We start from the raw sequence: 17,331 nt of genomic DNA, 5'->3' as shown, positions 1-17,331 counted from the left end.
TTGATTATATATAAGCATTTCATGTCCTTAGGGCTTATAATAGAGCAAGAAACAGTATTTTGAAGGAACAAGACAGATTATCAAGGCATATGGAGAGACTGTGCCTTTGATTTATAAAGCAGACACATATTCAGCTTGAAATTGGGAGGTGATATCTGGTTGTTTTGGATTTCTTGGGCTATCAGGAAGTTTAACCTCTGAAATCTTTAGTTTTTCTGGGTCTCCTGGAAAGCTATTCTGGCATTTCTTCACTGTTTGTCTGCCCCAGGGGTTCCAGGTAGCCAGAGAGAGAGGGAGGAAAATCTATCCACTGAATGCATCCGATGAAGTGAGCTGTAGCTCACGAAAGCTTATGCTCAAATAAATTGGCTAGTCTAAGGTGCCACAAGTCCTCCTTTTCTTTTTGCAAATACAGACTAACACGGCTGCTGCTCTGAAACCTATCCACATGCAAATCAGAGCTTCTTATCTAAAACAGCATCAGAGCTTTCATTCCTGGGGGATGTGGATTTCAGCCCAGTTTATCTGAGGCTTTTTAGTCAAGGTATCGCCTCATGTCATTGGTTCCTTTAGGAGCATAACATCTGGAATAGAGGAGGAGATGATTAAACTCCTGGTTGTCATGGAGAAAGGAACACAGTGATAGTTCCCTCTCTGCCCTTCAGCCAGGAAGTAATAGTAAGTTAGCACCAATATATTCCAGGCACATTTGACATCTGTATGTATCACATGCTCTTGTTACAGTTCTGCTCACCTATTTTTGCACATGCAACTGATTGCATGGGCAAGCAGATGTACACCCTATCCCTCCCCCCCCCCCCCGCTTCTGCATACAACCTTCATATTTTTGTGTGCACAAATCAAACAAGTGAGTGTCCAGCTACCCAAGATGCAGGCAGAAACTGGGAATTCACCCATCCCTTAGTGCAATCAGTTGTGCATGAAAACAAAGGTAAATAAAAGTTAGAAGCTGCCATGAGGAAGGCCACCTAAAAACTCTGGCCCTTAATATCTATGGTGTGAAGTATCTTCGTGCTGCCCATTATGGCATCTGGATCACTTTTTAGCTGCTGGCTGTAGTGAAGATGTATCTGGTCTTTCTGGTAGTTAGTGTCAAGCCAACCATAAAAGATGTATACACTGAGTTTGGAGAAGCATCCAAAGTGCTTAATGCAACTGTGAGCCACTTGTACCTGAAGATCAGACTCATAAAAACAGACGTGCACACAAGACTCCATGCAGGTTTGGGTTGCAAACACTACAGCTAGACAGATCTCCCTTTGCAGTCCATCCTGACCCAGTCGGCTGTAAGGGAGCAGCGACTCACCCCTGCGGCACCTCCTGCTGGTCGTTGGGAATTAGCTCTTTTCCAGCATGGAGCACCCTCTGCAGGGTAGTGATCCGCCACAGCTCTGGCCCCCAAGTCCCTCACAGACCCCGGTGCCCCTTTCTCTGGGGTGGTGCCCCCCTGGCAGAACTCCCACACTCTGCCTCTGGGTCTCCCCTTCCTGGGGAACCCGCAACCCACTATCCCCACTTTGCCTCAGTCTGGGCTACTGCCAGTCATCACCAAGCCTCCGCTCCCTGGGGCAGACTGCAGTGTAAAGGCCACCATAGGCAAGGGGGTTTGGACCTGCTGCCTTCCAGTATCTCTATAGGCCTTGGACCAGGCCCTGCAGCCTGGGGAGTTGCTAGCCTGGGACTCCTCTCCAGCCCTGCTTCACCCCCAGTACCTTGGCAGGCCCTGCTCTCTCCCAGCATGGAGAGAGACTCCTTGGGCCTCTGGCTAACAGCCTTTTTATACAGGCCAGCTGGGACCTGATTAGGGTGCGGCCCAGCTGCGGCTGTTTCCCCAATCAGCCATCCCCAGCTGCAGCCCTCTCCAGGGCTGCTTTGAACCCCTTCTATTTTAGGAGCGGGGTAGCCACCCCGATATAGGGGCTAATTGTAAGAGTGATCCAAGAGGTCCTGACTTCCCTTCACCACTCCAAACCAAGCATGCGTCCTTCACAGCTCCCTGCAGCCAAAATCCATTGACTTAAACGGATCAAGGCCTAAAAGATCAGACACAGCTGAAAACCCAGTTCTCTAGCATTGCAGTACAAGGCCTAAAGCACCAAGCTCCCACCAGGCTAGCCAAGGCAGTTAGAGACAGAGACCAGGACAGGGCACTGAGCACAGGGCACCCATCCTTTGTGGTCCGTTACTTCACAAGCCTGAAGTGACAGATTGTTCTCACATCCAACAGGCTCTCTTTCTGCAAGAAAGAAGATCAGTGAGAGCAGTCAGGCTTTTATGAGCTGAGTCTCAGAGGCTCTTCCATTACGGTTTAGGGCTTTGCAATTATAAATTAGATCTTAAAATGTGTCGGTTTTGCACGAGGCTAATCATCAGTGTAGACCAGGAGTGCGTTTCCATGGGAGTGTGTACTGACGTGATGCTAGCACAGGGCAAGGAACTAGATAATGCCGTTCTGACCCTGTGTAGCCCTCTGCCGGTTTTCAGATGGGTGTAAAAGGGGCCCTGCTGTCTGTCTGCACAGCTTCTAACTTCCCCCACGGAGCTGAAGCTGGGCTGTTGTAGCAGAGCCAGCAGGGAATGCCTTCAGAGACCAGGGGTATTTGGGCAGCTGCTTTTCCTTCCCTTCAGAAGGGCTGATGGCTACAAATGAGCATTTCCATTTGCTTGAAAGAGCAAAGCACCTTCCAAAACAGCTCTGATTTTGCCCGTCTTGCTTCTGCATCCATTTCAGCTGCCTTCAAACACTCTCATATTCTGAGGAAAGATGAAGGGAGCTGGCCTCATTTCTCCGAGGGGAAGAGGAGACTTTGAGATGACCTCAGAGGTTTGCAAAATTAGGGGAAGGATAGATGCAGTCAAATTATTTGAATTTGCTGCTTCCTATAGCTAGGGCAAAACTCTGTGATCTTTCTCTCACTATGCATCAGTGTGTTCGCCGCCACGATGGTATCCAGGTTCCAATATTGCTAGGAACATACCTAGCAATGGCATCTGATCACTTCCAACCAGGACCTAATATCACAGGATGTAAGGGGCAGTTCATGATTTCCATAAACTGGATTTTCTCTGCTGCTTCTTCCCCTTCACTGCTCCCCTTCTCTCAGTTCCCTCCTCTCCCCTCACAGAGATGGCAAAATCCCATGTGGAAAACAGCGTGAAGACAGGCTTCAAGCGTGTCAGCAAATCCCCCATCAGATATTTCCAGGATACGCTGCATGGCACAAAGGAGTAGCTCATTTTCCAGGTGGCTTTAATCCTACCCCCTGGCTTTTTCATCTTGTCCTTCTGCCCCCTCCTCCTCCACAAATCTCCAGGAGATTGGTCTCCTGAATTCATTTAGTCCTTGTTCTGGTTTCCTTCCCTTTCCCTAGTAATTCATTCCCTAGATTTAGTGTGGTGGTTCTCCCCAAGTTCCCGTAGGTTTAGATCATGCCCATTTGCTCTTCGGAGGGGTTTTGGTGAAAAAGTTCCCACACCCTGTTTGGGAAGCCCTTGCTATCAGGGTTTGGCTTAGCGTTTGGTACAGAGCTGCATAACAATTATCTTGCTGCCACCCACTTCTCTGAAAATGACTGTTCCTTTGCCCCCAGGACCACGAGTAACGGGATCACGCAGTCCTGAACTACCATAATTCTGATGGCGCCAGTCGCTACATATGTCGAAGGGGTTTGCCTTCTCCTCCCATGTTTCCTGTCTTTCCTCTACTCCTCAGCTCCATGAAAACCTAAAAAGAAATAGCAGTAGAACAGCCCTGCTTCAATCCTGCCACACCAGCATGACCTCAGTGAGAATTAGGTCAAAGCAAGTGCAAAATAGGCAAAACTGTACAGGGCAGGAATAGCCAGAAGTGATGTGAACTGGGAGAGCAGAACTGTTTTGTTACACTATTCAATCAAATCCACACCCAACTTTCGGTAGCACATGGGCTGGGGAAGCGTGAGAGGGGAATGGAGGTGCCACTGCTTTTCGTGTCTATGCAGTAAGTGATTTTTTTGGTTGTCATAATGAAAAAGAAATTACAACTTGCTCCCCAAGACTGGGGATGCTGGATTTCAACTGGGGTTCACCAGCAGCCTCACCCCATGTGCTGTGAGCCTATCCGACCTTTCAATAGAGGCAGGGCTAGTGTGGCTCAGTGCTCGGACAGAGGAAGTGCAGAAGAAATTAGGGGTCCATGAGAAGGAGTGTTGGGATTTCATTCACCCCAGTGCCCGGTCTGGTCTTGGAGGCACTGCTTACGCTTTAGAGGACATGTAGAACTGTCACCCTGAGCATACGTGGTGGTGGACCATGAGGGACCTTGGGCACCTTTACAGTAGAGAGGAAGGAAAGGTTTAGTGCCAGTGTCTTGGTTAGACTGCCATTTAGGTAATTGCATTCTGCCTCCCAAAAATCTCCCTCATCAGTTTCATCAGGGTGTATCAGTCCTGGTTCCATTTCCTGCCTGAAGCTGTTGAGCAGCATTGCTGGACCCCTGTTAAACAGCTGGCACTTCCCACCCCAGAAGTGGCTGCATTTCAGTGATTCCCCGCCCCCGCCCCCCACGTGCCCTGATTGCAAGTTCTTTCTGAATAGAAGGCGGAGAAGAAACCTTCTTATGAAACAGTGTTTGGTGATGCTGTGCTTGCATCTTCCTTGGAGTTCATCCAGAGTCACCCTGGTGAGGTCTGCAGAAAGGAAACAGGGCCAACTTACTGAGGGATGGCGTGGGAGTCTCCATCCCTTGGACCCTTTACCTCCAGACTGGGTGCCTTTCTAGTCTCCCAGCTCCCTTAGCCAGTGCAGCTCAGTTAACAGGGAAGCCGCCATTCTGTATTGATCCATCCAGAAAAGGACATGAAGCTGTCAAGCTGACCTTCCTGGGGCAGATCGTAAGAGGGATCACGGTCCACCTGTTTGGAGAGAGGCCAATCTAGTATTTTTCATAATGTACCTGGGCAGTTGCCTGGGCCTGACGGAAAGCCGAGACTTTCCCCCAAAACAAAGAGGAAAGCAATTTACATTGACTTCACACGTTGGCTGAATAGGAAGAATCTAGCCCCACTCAGGAGTGGGGAGAATTTGGGGAGGAAGGGGAAAAGCTTCACCCGGTGCTCGAACAAGCGTGGGACACTGCTGTTTGGAAAACACAAGTGGGGAGAGAGAGCTGGGTTAGGCCGGAGTTAGCATTCCATCCTCGGTAGCGCTTTGGAGCAGGCTTCAGTGAGATCCTGAAGGATTGCTATCTTCTGAGGAACAGCACTGCTGGGTGATTTCATTTGGCTCCACTTAGCCCAGAGCATTTGTCTGTCTGTCAGCTCCTCCGCTCCCTCATCACAGAACGAGCCTCAGTAACAACACCACCAGCTAGCCCTAGGATTGTTATTGGTTTGTTCTCAGTCTGCTGAGAGAATCCAGTGCTCATTGCGGTGCTACTCGCACTCTGAGGCAGCGGGGTCCTCAAAGATGCTTTTGTGGAGAGGGAGAGAGAGACTGCACTTTTGGGTTCTCAAGCCGTTATCCAGCCTCAGGCTTCCTGTTACCTGGGCAGTTCCGCAGCAAATGTGTGTCATTTAATAGCAAGAGCAATATGAGAGCATCTCACTCTGGTACCTTTGTAACGCCAACAGACCCCGGTCATCGGCGGGCGGGATTGAATCTGGGCTCTCTGGAGCTTAGTGCATAAGCCTCTACTGCATAAGCTAAAAGCCAACTGGCTATTAGCTAAGGCTATAGAGCAGACTCATTTAACTGTCTCTCTCTAAGTGGTCTCAGTGCCACTAGATGGGACAGAACACCACACCCAGGAGGTGTGTGGGTTACACATTCGCCACTGAATCTGCAGCCAGACTACCTTGGGCTCTGAGCTCGTCACATCTCATAAGCAAAGCACTAAGCAGGGTTCTGGTGGGTCCAGGCTTGAGAGGGAGACCCCAGCGCTGATGAGGATTCACTAGTCGAGATGCACTTCCCACTGAACTAGTGCCTCAGCACGACGCTAAGGGGTGTCGAACTGCCGGAGAGGCGCTTGGAGATCCTCAGATGGAAAGTGCTATGCAGCAGCAAAATATGATGGTTCTCTTTCTGGGGAGATGCCAGCTTGATGGTCCTCACCACTCATAGCCTTAGAACCTAAGAACAGCCACGCTGGGTCAGATCAACGGTCCATCTAGCCCAGTATCCTGTCTCTGATAGCAGCCAGTGCCAGGTGCCCCAGAGGGAATGAACAGAATGGGCAACCATCAAGTGATCCATCCCCTGTCACCCACTGCCAGCTTCTGGCAAACAGAGGCTAGGGATACTCAGAGCACGGCGTCGCATCCCTAACCATCCTGGCTAATAGCCATTGATGGACCTATCCTGCATGGTGTTTAAAAGTCTTGTGTCCTTCTGTACGTGTTGAGCTACTAAATCTGGCATCTTGGACATATTCCAGTTTGGAGGGTTACATTCTGCCTTCTGAAACTCCTCCGGTCAATATCCTCTAGACATGGTATCCTTCCTCACTTCCCGTCCTCAACTGTCCTGCAGTGTGCGCTGAGCAATGGCTGCGTTTTACCCCCGACAAAGTGGCAGTACCATGCTCTGGGGCCGAGGGATTCCTGGGGATAGTTTGTACAGTCAATGAAGCGCTTTGCCCTCCTGTTGCATAAAAGTGTTATGGAAATGTGGCATTATTCGGCTTCAGTTCCTCCCGCCCCCCTCCCCCACCAAACATCCTTGGAAAGGGTGCTCCTCAGCCACAACAGAGGCCTCAGATACACAGTAAGGAGTGTGCTGTTAATTATAATGTATTTATTTATATTGCAGTATTCCCAAAGGGCCCCATGGGGACCACGGCCCCATTGTGCTAGGCGCTGTACGAACCCACCTAATCCCTTCCCTGAGGAGTTTAAAAGTCTGTCTACAAATAGCTGCATTCTTTGCCCTTTAATGTGACTTTGTCACTATTTCCTGTGTGACAGCTTAGCTGGTATATTTTGGAGGATGACACAGTGCCTAAGGTTTTTATGTCTATATATATAATACACACACCTATACAACATGACTAGTTTAGTGTTTATTTCTAGCAGATCCAGAAACATAAGTGTGAAAAAGCCCCAAGGGAAGAGAGTCCCTGGGATTGATTTAAAACTCTGCACTTCACAACTTTTGTTTTTAATTGTCTAATCGCAATGGGGGGAAAATCCAGTTGAATGAGAGAACCCTTTTGAAGGAGATAATGAATCCTCAGATGACAGCTGATCTTTCAGCTTCTCTGAGGGTAGCAATGTATTTGTGCTTACGGGAAAGCAAGGTTTACCTAGAAGTTGATTATTAGAAATCAGGAGAACTGGCTTTGACATCGGAGCCCATCTAGAACGCTAATGTTCAAGTTCAAATTGAGTTCTAGATCCTGTGGAGTCAGGTGGCTGCTGGCTGGCAGCCCAGGTGAGGAAAGGCCAAGTATCACCACGGGGCAGGAAACTGACAAAGAATAAAGTAAAGCGCCACGTGCAGCTCTGGAAGGAGCAGGCCCAGTGCCAGGAGAGGAACATAATTTCTTTTCTGACAGATTAAATGAAGATGTGATTGGAAGTGTCATGCTTTGGGGGTATGAACAATATTCCCATAATCAATCTTCCAAACCAAATTGTTTTCATTTCTTTGCATTATTTAGCAGATATTTGACAGCAGACAATAGGAGCTGGATTCCAATCTCAGCAGTTCTTTATGCCAGCATAACTCACTGGCTTCAGGAGAGTGACACTAGGGTGAGGGAGAGGAGAATCGTGTCCCTGTGTTTTAAAAACATGGCAAACGTGCTTTGGCTCTCTCCTAGAATACCTATGAATCGTTCAGACGTATACATTGATTGTCTGCTCCTGTTAAGCTTAAAGTATCTTGTTGCATTAAGTAGACACTGTGAAACACAATAAAGCAGGATGTTAGTAAGATGCAACAGGGAGGGGGAGTTAGCCTTCACAAAGGGTCCCAGTGTCACCAGAAGTAGCAGCTGCAGTACTGTAGAGGCAATACTGTTATTAGCTATATCAGCTGCCTTCCCAGGGAAGAGCTGCCCACAAGTGGCTTGATTCTTGTGTGTCGGATAGGCCCTGTGGGGTAATGCTGGACAATTCCTTCTCTTCCCCAACTCTCCTGGGGAGTTCCACAGGGACCCATCATGCCTCCTTCTTGTGCAATGTATGCGAGAGACCACTAGTGGGCGTTAGTGAGTTGCGACGGGGCGCGGTCCCTGTAGCGTCCAACTGATACCTGGCTTTATGTTTTCGTCTTTTTGGACTCTGTGCAGTTCAGGGTTTTTTTCCCCAGTGCTTAGCTGATACTAGGATATGGATGAGAACCAGGTGACCAATCCACATGGAAGAGGCAAGTGGCGGAAAGCCGCTGGAACATATGGTGAGGGTGGTGTCTGTACCGCTCTCTGACGGGGTTTCTCTCTCATTTGTTACCCATATGCATAACCTGGGAGTCTGGTTGCATTCCCTATTGTTGCTACTTGATCAGGTCTCAGCAGTGGCTAGGACAGTTCTCCTTCATTTGCTGCTGGCCAGAGTGTTTGCCCTGTTCCTGCATTCTAAGGCCATGAGGGACCACTCGTCTGACCTCCTGCCTAACGCAGGCCATAGAATTTCACCCAGTAACTCTTGCCTCAAGCCCATGACTTCTGGCTGAGCTGCAGCCTATCTTGGAGAAAGGCACCCGTCCGGAGGTAAAGAGTCCAAATGATGGAGAATCCCTCACCATCCCTCCGTAAGTCGCCTGTTTCCTCGCTGCAGACCTCACCCGGGTGATTCATGCCTTTGTGACGATTAGATCTGATTCCATTGCAAGCCATTTGCAAACGTGAAACTGGCCGAGAAGGCAGCAGCCCGCTTGGTGAGCAAGGTATCTTGCTGTGAGCTTAGGTACACTGAGGCTCTGTGATCTGTGCCAGCTGCCTGTGAGTTTTGACATATAAAGCCTCTAGCAGCCTGGGACCTGTCTCTCTCCCTGGGTCGTGCTGCCACACTGCAAACCAGCAGAGGCACTCCAGCTGGCATGCCCTTGGGGAGGCAGGATCGCCTAGTGGGTAGAGTGGACTGGGATCTGGAAGACCTGAATTCTATTCCTCTTCGCCGCTGGTCTGCTGGGTGACCTTGGGCAAGTCACAGCCCCACTCCGTGCCTCAGTTTCCCCATTTGTAAAGCGGGGTTAATGATACTGATCCCCTTTATAAAGTGTTTTAAGATCTATTGATAAAACCACTATATAAGAGCCAGGTATTATTAGTATTGAGAGGGCACTGCTGGCAGGGTGTTCCTCATGAAAGGGGCTTGCTTAGGAACACACTCCTCACCCCGGCCCCAATTAGCCTCATCTGTTGCCCACAAGGGCATGCTGCAAGGTTCATCTTTTAAAGGGAGCCTAGGGAGAGAGATGGATGGAGGGATAGTTTTCAGGAAGTCATTTTTCCTTTCCTACAAGGCTTGCTTGTCTGCTGGTTTATGTAGCAGAAACTGCTGCTGGCTTATAACTTCTGTTTACTTGGCTTTCAAATGATTGTCAAAGGTGATTAGTGCTTGGCATAGGTGCTGTTTTTGTCTGTTATCACAAATACAAATAAATAGAGAGCTGGGGGCCTGTGCAAACAACACTGCCAACTATGATGCACCACCCGTATAATGCTTCCTTTTCTCCCACCCTTTGACTTGCCCATTCACATGATTGCTCTTTGGAGCAAGGACTCGCTCTTATTATGGATCTGTACAGCACCTCCTAGAATAATAGGCCCTGACTTCAGCTGGGGCTGCTAGATGCTACCATAACATAGAGAATAATACATGGATGCAGATCTGCTTTAACACAGCTGAGTGTATAGAGCTAATAGAGGTTATAGATTGGGTCTGTACTTGTCAGACAAAGGAATACTGTCTGTGCAATAACATCCACTCCACCACCCAGAGTCTTCATCTCCTCCATCCTTTGCCTTTCCTCCCACCCCTCACCGGCTGATAAATCTCTGTGGCTGTTTTCTTCCCCCCATACATTTAATTAAGTGCATTTTTAACACCATTCTCCTCAGCCAGACCTAGTCAAAAAAGAACTAGATAAATTTGTGGAGGATAGGTCCATCAATGGCTATTAGCCAGGATGGGCAGGGATGGTGTCCTTAGCCTCTGTTTGCCAGAAGCTTGGAATGAGGATGGATCACCTGGTGATTACCCGTTCTATTCATTCCCTCTGGGGCACCAGGCATTGGCTGCTGTCGGAAGACAGGATACTGGGCTAGATGGACCTTCGGTCTGACCCAGTATGGCCGTTCTTATGTTCTTATGTCAGTTGTCTTGCAGAGGGCAAGCTTGATAGGAGATAGGAAGGGGTTGGAAAGCTCAGACCCAGCTTGGGTGAGACCAGCTAATGTTGCCAGTTCTCCTGAAAACAGCTTGTGCACTTGATGACGGGTTAAAGAGTAGGAAGGGGAGTGGAAAATACGCCAGTTAAATCCAAGTGTGAAGGGGGAAGGCAACATTCCAGAGACAGGTGTTGTCATAAATATAAAGGGAAGGGTAAACACCTTTAAATCCCTCCTGGCCAGAGGAAAAACCCTTTTACCTGTAAAGGGTTAAGAAGCTAGGATAAATTCGCTGGCACCTGACCAAAATGACCAATGAGGAGACAAGATGCTTTCAAAGCTGGAGCGGGGGAGAAACAAAGGTTCTCTCTGTCTGTGTGTTGCCTTTGCCGGGACCAGAGCAGGAATGCAGGTCAAAACTCCTGTAAAGGGCTAATAAGCAATCTAGTTAGATATGCATTAGATTCTGTTTTGTTTAAATGGCTGATAAAATAAGTTGTGCTGAATGGAATGTATATTCCTGTTTTTGTGTCTTTTTGTAACTTAAGGTTTTGCCTAGAGGGATTCTCTCTGTTTTGAATCTGATTACCCTGTAAGGTATTTACCATCTTGATTTTACAGAGGTGATTCTTTTTATTTTTTTCTTCAATTAAAATTCTTCTTTTAAGAACCTGATCGCTTTTTCATTGTTCTTAAGATCCAAGGGTTTGGGTCTGTGTTCACCTATGCAAATTGGTGAGGATTTTTATCAAGCCTTCCCCAGGAAAGGGGTGTAGGGTTTGGGAGGAAAGACGTTTCCAGGCGGGCTCTTTCCCTTTTATATATTTGTTAGACGCTTGGTGGTGGCAGCAATAAAGTCCAGGGGCAAAAGGTAAAATAGTTTGTACCTTGGGGAAGTTTTAACCTAAGCTGGTAAAAATAAGCTTAGGGGGGTTTTTATGCAGGTCCCCACCTCTGTACCCTAGAGTTCAGAGTGGGGAAGGAACCTTGACAGGTGTGTACTCAGGTATCATGGGGATCGGCCATATAAATACTTAGTGTGTGTGTCTGGCATCTGGTACCTGGGCACAGAGTGCCACTCTCCATCTGGGATGTAGCCCACAAGGTATGTGGGGCCCTACCTGCTCTCTCCTATCTCACCCCTATTTTCAGAGGGTGAAAGGGGTTAACTGTCCAACATTAAACAGTTTCAGACAAGGTTCGGGATTTGGTATACAAAGACATCAGCCTACTTAGCACCATGGCAAACATACCATTCAAAATCTTTTAAACGTTTTATTAAAGGTGCAGAAAAAGAAGGAAAAACAGTTAAAGCTTTTCAAATGTAAAGCATTAAATAAGCTTTTACTTTTACCATAACCCTTGTTCCCTTTTCCTTTATCTGAAGGCAGGTGTTTTTGGTAAGGAAAACCCCTTGGTTTGACAGACTTTGGGATGGTATTAAAGATGGCAGTAGCTGTGTTTTGGGGGGGAAACAGAAGACATTAGATGCAATGGGCTGGACCTACTGCTGTTAAAGTCTGATCCCCTTTTCTAAAAGACAAAATAAGAGAAACACACACAGAACTAGAGGTCACCCAACTAAATTAATAGGCAGCAGGTTTAAAACAAACAAAAGGAAGTATTTCTTCACACAATGCACGGTCAGTCCGTGAAACTCCTTGCCAGAGGATGTTGTGAATGCCAAGACTACAACAGGGTTCAAAAAAGAACTAGATAAGTTCATGGAGCATAGGTCCATCAGTGGCTATTAGACAGGATGGGCAGGGATGGTGTCCCTAGCGTCTGTTTGCCAGAAGCTGGGAATGGGTGACGGGGATGGATCACTTGATGATTATCTGTTATATTCATTCCCTCTGAAGCACTTGGCACTGGCCATTGTCGGAAGACAGGATACTGGGCTAAATTAAGAAATTATTAATTAATGTTAAGGAATTCTTTTTTTTTTTTTTTGGATCCCAAAAGGAAATGATGGGCAAATAAGTCCAGCCTTTCATTATTTTGTTCACCAATTAGGCTTTATTTCCAACACACCAATTTTGGCCCTTTGATTTCTGATACCACACTTCCCTTGTTCACCTGTCATGATCTTAACACAATCATTGTGTAATATGAGGCGGCTTTTCTATTGGGATTAAGTCAGACTTGGAATCTCCCTTTTGCACTTTTTCCCACCAGCATCAATGGTTATTGTTTATTGTGACATTTTATCAACTTGTGTCCACCTTCTCCCAGTTGAGCACACAATTAGGGTAAATTTGTAGGCCCAGTTATCACTGCAGGGTCCAGGCTGGTGTTTAGCGGATCTAGGAGGAGCAGAAATTTATGCAGGTATTCATCTTGAGTTTTGTTCTGTCTCTTTGGTGTAGACTTTGTGTTCCAGCATAGAGGCAAACAGCCATGTGACCACATTTGGGGATGGAGTGGGAGAGCATCCCCCCAATGTATGTCTCTGCTACCTCCTACACTTACCCACTGCCTTGTGCAGCCTGTCAATCCCTAGAAAGACACTGGCTGTGAATCAGAATGGGGCACACATAGCAAAACACACAGCATATTCCTTCCACTCCCACCTGGTGCTGTATTATTCGGAGTGCTTGGCCGCACTATCTGGGAAAGATGCACCAGTGCTTGCAACCTACTGAATCCTGGCTGACTGCATGCAGCTAGACCTTGGTCAGGCTGGCTCATATCTGGAGCAAATGGCATTGGGAAGAGGGCAGTATTATACGTGTGTGTGTGTGCACATGCGTGTGTGTGTAGGTGCTTGTGGAAGGGGGAGAAAAACATGAGTGGGTGTATTGATATTACTAGCACTGCCTTCTCCCCTGCCTCTGTTCCAGTGACTGGACCTATGTAACCACCATAGCTGGGGATCATTGAGATTCAGCCCTGCCAGGCGAGGGAAGAGACACATCCTGCTTAGTGAATCATTAAGAGTAGCTGTGCTGAGCTTTCACCAACCAGAGAAGTTTCTCTTAGGGTGTGTGATTTCCAGCTTGTGTAAACATACTTGCACTAGCTTTGATGGAGTGAGCATACTAAAAATAGCAGTGTAGCCATGGGCACTACTGAGCAGCGATACAGGGTAGCCAAACCCGCCTAGACTCCATGGGTATGTACATACTTGCAGCAGCTAGCCCGTCCTGTCATTGGCCCTGCTACCGTGGTTATGCTATCATTTTTAGCATTGAGCCAGCATATGTCTACTTGAGCTGGGAATTACACCCTAGCTCCAAATGAAACTGTAGCCCTAGATCAGGGATCAGCAACCTTTGGCCCACAGCCCGCCAGGGTAAGCCCCCTGGCGGGCCGGGCCAGTTTGTTTACCTGCCGCATCCGCAGGTTTGGCCGATCGCAGTTCCATGGGCCGCAGTTCGCCGTCCCCGGCCAATGGGGGCTGCAGGAAGCGGTGGCCAGCACGTCCCTCGGCCCGCGCCGCTTCCCGCAGCCCCCATTGGCGTGGAGTAGCGAACCGCAGCCAGGGGGAGCCGTGATTGGCCGAACCTGCGGATGTGGCAGGTAAACAAACTGGCCCGGCCTGCCATGGGGCTTACCCTGGCGGGCTGTGGGCCAAAGGTTGCTGATCCCTGCTCTAGATATTCCTGGAGGATAGCCCATGCCTGATCAGACTGGGCTGTTGAGTCACCCTACGTGAGGCCATGACCATGGATCACTCCTGGAGTATTCAGTCATGACGGCTCAGTCTTTGAAGAGGAAGGCCTTGCATTGCGAAGTTCTGTCCCAAATCAACGGTTCCACCTATGGAAGAAAGGGGAGAGAATGTATCAAATTGTTACCATGAAACTTTTTTTGTTTGTGTACCTAATTTCCTCTTTCCCTTGATGTAATCAGCGAACACAGTGTCATTGCAGCTACAGCTGATTGGAAATATTCCAAAAGTGGTCTGTGAATATATTCAGGCGCAAACTTGGTGAGTTCACTCTGCTGTTATCTGAGTCAGATAACAGGCCAGAGGGTTTATCATTCCTGGGTCTTTAAGCACCAGTTCACTTAAGAAAACATTTTCAAATTCAAAAAGTTCCACAAACTTTAGCACAGAAAGATCCATTATTTGAAAATTCAAACCAGAAAGTTTGTAATTTGCCATTTATTCTTCCTCAGTTCTCATTTTTCTGTGTAAAAGCTGTAAGTGATCTAATCAGGGAACAGAAATAATACCATGTGACTTGGACGTGACCAACCACACACCATGAATAACAAGTAGTCAAGAGTTGCCAAGCACCCCATCAGCTGCTATTTGCTGGCACAAACCATTTGGAGAAAATCTGGAAGCGTTGGCTCACAAACAGAATAATCAGATAATTATCCACAGTGAATAATCTGACCATCCCTATTCACCATGTGTGACACACGATGGGATGACCCAACACAGCCGTCTTGGAGCCTCACCTCAGAGCTGCCCATGAGGCAACACCCAGGTAACTGCAAAAAGTAGAGAGTTGGGTTATAAATTTCCCTTGTGAGCTGGCGAACGTCTCACGTGAAACCCTGGAAATGGGGTCTCTGAACCGGGGTCTCACAGCCAGAGGCCAGAACAAACTGGCTGGTGACTAAGAAAGCATTTTCCTGTGGTTCTGCCTCTTCCCTGTTCACAAGTCCCTTCTCTACAACCCACATGACATGTTAGACACAGCAGCTGGCAAGCAGGGCTCAGGAGCCTCAGAGGGAACTCTGCTGAGCTGGGCAAGAGTTGTGTTCAAGTGAAACTCCTCTTGGCAAGTGTCTGGCAGTGGTTTGAAGATAACACTCTGTCAGCTCCTTTCAGGTCATATCAGAGATCGAGCTGTTTTATCTATAATGGCTTTTCATAGGTGATGCAAAATGCTTGAGAGTGTAGCGCGGCTGGACGAATGGCTCCAGTTCATAACAGCAGAATTGCAAAACTGCACCTAATGAATGATAGCGACAGTCCTGCTGGAGAGAGTGCTTTCAATATTACATTAGGAGGGATGATTTATCCTGCCTGTGTGGCTGAGACAAACTCAGGAGAGAGGCTCTCTTGGGTCTGTTTGTTCGCTGTGTTTTAATTTATTTAGGGGATGATAGCAGTACAGAAAAGTAACAGATTGAAAGCCCTGGATATGGAAGGCTTCTGGTTCCCTAAAGAATCTATACAGCACAGGCAGTCCCAGGTCACTCTTCCCCACATGGGCCCTGGCAACCTGCTTTAACCCTTACCTGGTGGGTGAAATAATATCTTTTATTGGACCAACTTCTGTTGGTGAGAGACAAGCTTTCAAGCTACACAGAGCTCTGCTTCAGGTCCAGCAGGGCAGTCCCAATGGAGCTGGTGTTGCATGAGGTGAACACCATCTGTATCCTCCCACAGGCCTAGTGGACTCTGGAAAGCAAATGCCTGTTCCCAAGACTACTGAAGCCAATGGAAAGACTCCCATCAACTTCCATGGGCTCTGGATTAGGCCCCTTCTCCTCAGGCCAATCACTCTGCTGTCCTCGCTGCACTAGAACAAACCACAGCTCAGCTGGTATCCTGTCTCTGCTGTTGAACAATGCCAGATGCTTTTGAGGAAGGCAAAAGCCACCCTTGTTGCTCGTGCACCTACTCACTCCTCTCTGGGCCCTTCTCTCCACTAGCTGCCTTTCTGTCTCTTTCTAAACCTCAGGCTGTATTAATTGGCAACATAAAAATAATGCAGGAGCTGCACAGCAACCAACCTCTGCTTGACCTTTCACGCAACACTGCTGATCACTTCCAATCTTCTCTTGCCCTCAGAAAGCACCACGGGGCGTATGGAGCTAACGGCCCAACTCCCGTAGACGTGAGGGGCCCTTAGCACTGAAGACGTCTGTTCAGCTTTGAAAAACGAACAAATAACGAACAGAAACTACCCCCCCCCCACACACACCTTTTATCTCCTTCTGGAATTCCAACCAGTACCGGTTTTATAGAATACACTGAAATTAACCATTGTGATAAAGAATAAGCCCCCCTAACATAGTTTCCAGGATAGTTTCCTATCCTGAAGAGCCTAAGTCCATTTGGCCCAGCCAATCCAGTATTTTATGTTAAATAATGGCCACGACTAGATGCTTCAGAGGAAGATACAAGCAATGCCATAATGGACAATTATGGAATAACCAGCCCATCGGGGAAAGTTTTGTTCCTAACCCCATCAGTAGGTGGCTGGCTTATGCCCTGAAGCATGATTTATATATCTTATAATTTGTCTGTCTTCTATCTAACATTCCTGGGTGTTACAGAAATGGCTATCAACAACATTGACCTGCAACCGTAGCAACCCCATGGAACAGCGTTGGTCAGAAAGAAAAGGAGACTGTTTCCAGCTGTGACTGCGCAGTGTAGGAGGGATTTAAATAGCCAGAATGCAATTACCCAAGTTGGAATTTAGCCCGGACGCCAGGGATCTAACACCCAACTTGCATTCCCTCACAGCCCACGCAGCAAATTCTAGTTTAAGCAACTGCTTAGGGGAGCAGCAATGCTCATTGCTCAACTGGGGTGGTCTGCTAATAGAAGTGGAGCAGAACAGTGAGGAGATGCTTTGGGGCAATCTCGGAAGAGGGGAGCTTGCCGGGCAGGGGTGGCCTCTCATCTAGGTTTTAGTTTTGAAATGGTAAACTGGCCCATTTGGTAATGCTCTCAATATATTCTACAACTTGGATCATAAATCTTACATCGGTGTGCAGTGCATTTCATAAAACAAACATGCAGCCATCCAGCAAGCGAGCGCCCTGCACGCACTCGGAATATTTCTTCCCTGGGGATGATTTTTTAAACAGGAGATTGAAAAGTGGCCTTTACACCCAACCCCCCCACCCAACCCTATGCATTCCAAATCGTCCCTAAAACATCACAGCCCCCACCCCGCACCCTCCTCCTTTGCTCGCCAGCCTGGTCGAGCACTAAAGGCTAATGCTGCAAATTGCAGCACCTTTGAAGGGCCTTCTCCTAACCTTTACAGTGTTGCGTGGAACACCAAGTAAATGAA

The sequence above is a fragment of the Eretmochelys imbricata genome, chromosome 10 (genome assembly GCF_965152235.1).
Source record: "Eretmochelys imbricata isolate rEreImb1 chromosome 10, rEreImb1.hap1, whole genome shotgun sequence".
Classification (NCBI taxonomy): Eukaryota; Metazoa; Chordata; order Testudines; family Cheloniidae; genus Eretmochelys; species Eretmochelys imbricata.
This window is presented reverse-complemented; position numbering follows the sequence as displayed.